Raw genomic sequence first — 7,892 nt, 5'->3', positions numbered from 1 at the left:
ATCAGGGGAAATTGTGAAAATAACACACAACAATGCATTATACCAGGAGAAGTTGATTGCAAAAATGTGTATATTAGTCCAGCCTTTCCCATCCTTTGTGTCCCCAGATGTTGCTAGACTACAACTCTCATCAGCCCAAGCCAGCGTGGGAATTGTATTCCAGCAACATCTGGGGACCCCAAGGTTGCAGTCAAAACTACAAACAAAAATGTGTTTATTAGGAGAAATTCACACTGAAATGCTGGAAAATTTTCATGGGGATTTTTATTTTTTAAAATTCACAAATTGCTGCAGGAATGTGGAGAACTGAATGTAAGATTGGAAAAATGAGAAGCTGAGAGAAGCAAAACTGACAGATCTTTCCATCTCTAGCATGAACTCATTTCTTTCTACTGAACCAAGCAAATTCAACATCTCCCTAGAAAGCAAACTAGGGGCAGCAATTCATCAGGGTCAGGTTCCATTATTATTATTATTATTATTATTTAAAATATTTATACCCCGCCCCTTCTCAAGAGACTCAGGGCGGCTTACAATTAAAACATAATTAGACTAAAAAACCATCAAAACAAGAATCAAAACAAGAATACAATTAAACAGTTAAAAGTACATTAAATCCTAAATAGATTAAAAAATGATAAACATTATTAATTAAAAGCCCATCTAAACAAAACAGTCTTCAACTGGGTACGAAAAGATGATAACGAGGGAGCCGTACGAACCTCATTGGGGAGAGAGTTCCATAATCTAGGGGCAGCCACTGAGAAGGCCCTATGCTGTGTCTGTGCAAGAAAAACTTGCGAAGAAGATGGAATAGAGAGAAGAGTCTCACCAGATGATCTCAAAGGCCGAGCAGGTTCATAAGGGGAGATACGATCTAACAGATAGCCTGGACCTAAGCCATATAGGGCTTTTTAGGTCAAAACCAGCACTTTGAATTGTGCCCGGAAACAAATTGGCAGCCAGTGGAGCTGGTACAATAGAGGGGTTGTACGTTCTCTAAGTCCAGCACCAGTTAACATTCTGGCTGCAGCTCTTTGTACCAATTTAAGTTTCCGAGCAGTCTTCAAGGGCAGCCCCACGTAGAGCGCGTTACAGTAGTCTAATCGGGATGTAACTAGTGCATGTGTCACCATAGTCAAGTCTGACAAATCAAGGAACGGGCGCAGCTGGTGTATCAATCTTAATTGAGCAAAAGCACTCTCTGCTACAGCAGAGGCCTGTGCCTCCAGGCTCAAGCCGAGTCCAGGAGTACTCCCAAGCTGCGGACCTGTGATTTCAGGGGGAGTGTAACCCCGTCCAGCACAAGTTGGATCCCTATTCCCCGATCCGCCCTCCGACTGACAAGGAGCACCTCTGTCTTGTCAGGATTTAATTTCAGCCTGTTCATCCTCATCCAGTCCACCACAGATACCAGGCATCGATTCAGAGTCTGGACGGCTTCCTTGGTTTCATTAGGTGGAAAAGAGAAGTAGAGTTGGGTGTCATCTGCATATTGGTGGCACCGAACCCCAAAACTCCGGACAACCTCTCCCAGCGGTTTCATATATTTATTTAGTTAGTTAGTTAGTTAGTTTCATTTATAAACCGCCCATAACCAATGGCTCCCTGGGGGACAATATGGGGGACAAAACTGAACCTTGAGGGACCCCATAGGTCAATGGCCAAGGAGTTGAACAGGCATTCCCCATGACCACCTTCTGGGTTCGCCCCTCTAGAAAAGACCGGAGCCACTGGAACACCATGCCTCCAAGTCCCATCCCAGCAAGGCGGCCCAACAAGATACCATGGTCGATGGTATCGAAAGCAGCTGAGAGATCCAGTAAAACTAACAGGGACACACTCCCCCTGTCCAGTTCCATGCGTAGGTCATCCACCAAGGCGACCAAAGACGTCTCGGTCCCATGACCGGGCCTGAAACCAGATTGGAATGGATCTAAATAGTCCGTTTCATCCAAAAACCTCTGGAGTTGGGTAGCCACCACCCGCTCTATTATCTTGCCCAAAAAAGGGATATTGGAGACTGGACGATAGTTAACTAACAATGCAGGGTCCAGAGAGGGTTTTTTCAGTAAAGGTCTTATTACTGCCTCCTTTAAACAGGGCGGAATTCTTCCCTGAAACAAGGAGGCATTAATTACCTCCGTGGCCCAATCAACCAGCCCCCCCCTGGCATTTTTTATAAGCCAGGAAGGGCAAGGATCCAATATGCAGGTGGTAGGACACACCCCTCCAAGGATTTTGTCCACATCCTCGGGTTGGACAGGCTGAAAGGAATCCATTCTAATCAAACAAGCAGGAGCCATAGCTACATCCCCAGAGACTGTATTAATTTTGGTGTCTAAGTCAGAATGAATCTGGGCAACTTTCTCTGTGAAATGCCGCGCAAGTTCATGACAACGGGCTACTGAGTGGTCATCATCATGGTCACACGGGTTGGAGCTTAAAAGGCTCCTGACCACTCGGAACAGTTCTGCCGGACGAGACTTGGCAGACGCGATAGAGGCAGAGAAGAAAACTTTCTTCTGAGCCCGGACTGCCGTAGAATAGGTCTTTAAATAGCCTCTAGCCCGTGTTCGATCAGATTCACTCTGAGTTCTCCGCCAACGACGCTCTAGTCTCCTTCTTTCGCGTTTCATCATACCCAGCTCCTCGGTAAACCAAGGAGCAGATTTAGGTCCAATCCGCGAAAGGAGACGCTTAGGAGCGATTGTGTCCACCGCCCTGGTCATTTCCTCATTCCAGAGGTCGACCAGAGCTTCGACAGAATCACCTGCCAAGGTGACAGGAAAGTCTCCAAGAGCCGTCAGGAAACCATCTGGTTCCATCAGTCTCCTGGGGCGGACCATTCTAATTGGTCCTCCACCCCTGTGGAGGTTCTGAGTCCCAGTAAGTCTAAACCTGACCAGGTACTGATCTGTCCATGACAACGGAACTAATGAAAGTTCCTCCACACCAAGATCACAAATATCTCCTCCAACACAAAAAACAAGGTCCAAAGTGTGACCGGCAATATGGGTAGGGCCTGATATTACTTGGGACAGACCCATGGTTGTCATGGAGGCCATGAAATCCTGAGCCACTCCAGAAAGTACAACATCGGCGTGGATATTGAAATCACCCAGTACCATAAGCCTGGGGGATTCCAAAAGCAACACCGAAATTACTTTGGTAAGCTCAGGAAGGGAGACGGTTGGGCAGCGGGGTGGACGGTACACCAACAGAATCCCTATTCTGTCCCGGGTACCCATTTTCAAAAAGACACATTCGAACCCTGATAATTGTGGGAGAGGATACCTGGTCATATGTATGGTATCTCGAAAAACCACTGCGACTCTACTTCCCCAACCCCCAGGTCTAGCCTGCTGGTGTACAGAGAACCCGAGAGGACAGAGCTGAGAGAGATTCACCCCCCCAGCTTCATCCAACCAGGTCTCCGTAATACACGCCAGGTCAGCGCGCTCATCCAGGATCAATTCCTGAATAGCGCTAGCTTTACCGTTCATAAAACAGAGGGTTTTCTCCAACTCAGTTCTACTCAGAGTAAACCCATTGAAATTAATGGGAATGACTAACTTGGGTCCACTAATTTCGCTGGGTCTACTTTGAGTAGAACATAGTTGGCTAAAATCCAGGAATTGTTCGCTGGTAAATGAGGATATTTGGGCAGTATTCCTCCTTCCCTTAATTCCCATTTAAGAACCATTTCAATTTTATTTTTTGGCCCTCAGCAGGGCACTGCCATCAGCTGTTAAACCACACTGTGTAAACACCATTAATATTTCTTTGTTAAGCTAACAATAAGAAAACCATTTGTCTGTTAAATTAAACCACGGCCATCAAAGTGATTTAAAGGATAATAACACATTTGCCTTTCTGTAACAACAAGGAAAAAAGTGCATCCCAATGATACCTGAGTATTGGTGGGTAAGTGTCCAGCATTTTGCACCTGGGACAACAGAATAACAAGAACAAAAAAAAAATCCACCTCTTCTTTCACTATAAAGAACCAAGCCTTGGTGTATTTCATTTATTTATTCATGTATTTCCAATATTTATATCCTGCCCTCCATCCAAATGTTGCAGTATGAGTCACAACTTAATACAATATACAAAAAATATGAACACAAGAACGTTCACTAAAAAAAAACCTTGCGGTTTAAGAACGTACCTGTAGCCAACAGATATTTCTATCAAACTTTAAAATGCAGGGAAATTGTGCAGCCATAGTGAATGCACCAGGGGAGCAGGAGACCTGACCTCCTGTCTGAGATATTGTACTGCCCTATAAATTTGTAAAAATGCAAACACAATTTGGGTTGGTCTTTCACAGTCCAATCTGCTTCCTGTGTAGCTTGGAAGAATTTGGTAACATGAGCAGAGGAAGAGAAAGAAGGAAGAGTGGGAGGAGAGGAAGAAGAGAGTAGGAGGGGAGAGGAGGGAGAGGGGAAAGGAAAGGGGGAGGGGGAGAAGGAGGGAAAAGGCAGGTCTGATTATTTGCATGCTTATGGAGTTCAGTGGATTTACTCCTGTGCAAACATGCTTAGGATAGGTGAAACTGACCAAGAGGGAGGAGGAGAAGGGGGAGGGAGGGAGGGGGGAGGGGGGAGGGAGGAGGGGAGGGAGGGAGAGAGGAGGATGGGAGGGGGAAGGAGAGGGAGAGGACTGAAAGGGGAGGGGATGAGGGGGCAGGATGGGGGAAGGAAGGGGAAGGGGAAGGGCAGGAGGGAGGGATAGGAGAGAGGTGGAGAGTAGGGTAGGATTGACCATTTGCATGCTTAATGAGTTCAATGGGATTTACTCCTGTGCAATCATGCATAGGATAGGTGAAACTGACCTGGACCAGGGGCAGGGAGGGGAGAAGGGGGAGGGGGAAGCAGGAGGGGAGGAGATTGGGTGGGTGGACACTGGGCAGAGGGAAAGCCCCTTTCCTTTCCAAAAGGAAAACATTGTTAACAGTATCATTTATTTGGGGGTTTCCTCTCCTTTTTATTCTACAGCAGACACATGTAGTCTCCCACCCAAATTAAAACCAAAGCTGTCCCTGGCCACATCCACACCAAACATTTATTCCACTTTAAACAGTCATGGCTTCCCCCAAAGAATCCTGGGAAGTGTAGTTTGTGAAAGGTGCTGAGAGTTGTTAGGAGAGGCCCTGTTCTCCTCACAGAGCTACAAACCACAGAAAAGGGCTCACTGTTAAACCACTCTAGCCACTGGAGCTCTGTCAGGGGAACAAGAGTCTCCTAACACCTCTGAGAACGCTTCACAAACTGCACTTCCCAGGATTCTTTGGGGGAAGCCATGACTGTCTAAAGTGAAATAGAGGTCTGGCATGGTGTGGCTGCTAGGCAAGCCCAGCAGCTGGGAGTCTGACTTTTAGAACAGTGACAGTTGGTTCTTATTGAGCATGCCTGATGTTGTAATAGACTTCAATGTTAAATGCATCAGCCATACATTTTTTTAATTTTTTAAACTGCAGAAGATCAAGGTCAGAGTATGGGGCAAGGTCAGTAATAGGATTACAGGTACTCTGTGAACATGTCTGATTTTTAAATAATTTCAACAAATTTTGACACCACTGACAGAAGAAAGTCCAACTTGTCTGAATGTTTTTCTCTTGTTTTACATTTTGAATTTCAGATTCTCTCTGAGTATTTTGCGTACTAGTTCAGGACTATAAGTTTTGTAAGATTTTGTTTTGAAATGAGCTTATGGAAAGCAGCAGAATGGCATGGGGGGTATTTTCAATTTAACATTGCGGAATATGGAAAATCCATGCTGGCAATAGTGTACAGCCACTCTCGTGACTATATAATAAAATCAGGCTTGCTGGATCAGGTCAATGAACCATCTAGCCCAGCAACCTGTTCTCACCAAGGCCTGTGGAAAGCCCAAAAGAAGGACATGAGTGTAATGGCACTTGTCACACTTCTGATTCCCAGCAACAACAGCAGAGGCAGAGTATAGCCATCATGGATAGCCATTAACAGCCTTATTCTCCGTGAATCTATCTAATCCTCTTTTAAAGCCATCCAAGTTGGAGGTCATCACTTTCTCTTGTGGGAATGAATTCCATAATTTATTTTATATAAATCACTAAAGAAACTTTATTACAGCCAAGTGGTATATACATTTTGTTAAATATATATGCACTGTGTGAGAAAGCATTTTCCTTTGCCTGTCCTGAATCTTCTAACATTCAGCTTCCTTGGATGTCTGTGAGTTCTAGTATTATAAGAAATCTACATTCTACTTTCTTTGCACAATTTTATACACCTCTGTCATGTCCTCTCGCTTACCTTTCCCTTAAGCTAAAAAGCCCCAAATATTGTAAACCTTCCTCACTGGGGAGGTGATCCAACCTCTTGATCATTTTGGTGGCCCTTTCCTGAAAGGGGCAACCAACATGATTCCACATATATAAATGATTTTTTAAAACTTGTTAAATACTAGGGCTATGCACAATTCCCCTCAACCCGATCTGAGACCCTAGATCAGGCCAACCCAGGGACCTAATGTTTAATTAGGGGCTAATGTTTAATTAGGGTTTTTTTAAAAAGTTGAGATACCTTGGGAAAAATATGATGCCACCCCCGGCAAGGAAGGGTCTGACACTTTTTGTCTACGAATCATACCCCAACTCAGTGCATTAATTTCTTCTCATATATATGGGCTCTTACATCAATGATTCACTAGGACAAATGCTTTCAGGCGTCTCTTCATGACTCTTTGCAATATTAATCCAGCTATCTCAACAGCAGCCAGAGAGGCCACCTCCCACTCTGACATAGGTCAGCCAATCTGAGAGGTGGGGCAAGCAAAACGTTCTGCAGTCAAGAAGGAAACTGCAAGAGCAAACAAGTCCAGGAACAAGAAAAGGCATGTCTAACTTTTAGAGGGAACTCCAAAGATCCACCCTTCCTCTGAGTATGAAATGTGGACATGGGGGTAGGGGTCTGCTAGAATTCTGCCCAATCTGGATTTGGTACCAAATTTTCCATTAATTCACTTATTCTCTATTATTGCAGATTGGATTTTTATATAGTGATTTTCTGTGGCTATTTTTGAAAACACTTTTTTTAAAAAATCAATATTAAGAACAATAATTTTACAGATGTTTCCTTTCATTTATCGATATTTCCTTTAAAAGTATCAATAGTGATATCAATCTTTTTCTGAGGGAGAAAAAATGGATTAGAAAAAGCAGAGGGTAGCAGACAAAGAGCAAACTCAAATCGATACCAGGCTGTTAGGCCAACGGAATGCTTTCAAACCAGCACCAGCCAATGGATCCCATCCCTACATGAGGGCAGTCACAGCTAGGAATGGGGGATAAATTCAATTCAGTTTACATTTAAAGATGAACTTGTGTTACTTTCCCAAACAGTATGCAAACCGAAATACAGCCATCCTTCAAAATGTGCAATTTTCCAAGTTTGCAATGTGCTATAAAAATGTGAGGTACACTGTGCATAAAATTTATTTATTTATTTTATTTATTTATTTGTTTGTTTTATTTATTCATGAAAATAACAGAAATATGCATTATATTAGGGAAAACTGGTTTGTAAAAATGTGTATATTTGACAAAATTGCACGCTAACATTTGCATATCACACGACATTCACACTAAAATGCTGGTGAGTTTTCATGAGGAGTGTTTTTTTAAAAATGCAAACTGATACAAAGTTGTTATACAGCCACAAGAGTGGCTGTATACGAATTCGGGTCTCCCTTTTTCCCATATGATATGAATTCAGGTCTCCCTTTTCCCCATCCAACCTTTATACCACATTTAGCAGTAGTAGTAGTAGTAGTAATATCTTTATTTATGCCCCGCCCTTTTTCCAAAACTGGAACTCAGGGCGGCTTACAACTAAAAATGGGTA

The sequence above is a fragment of the Rhineura floridana genome, chromosome 1 (assembly GCF_030035675.1).
Source record: "Rhineura floridana isolate rRhiFlo1 chromosome 1, rRhiFlo1.hap2, whole genome shotgun sequence".
NCBI classification, from domain to species: domain Eukaryota; kingdom Metazoa; phylum Chordata; class Lepidosauria; order Squamata; family Rhineuridae; genus Rhineura; species Rhineura floridana.
This window is presented reverse-complemented; position numbering follows the sequence as displayed.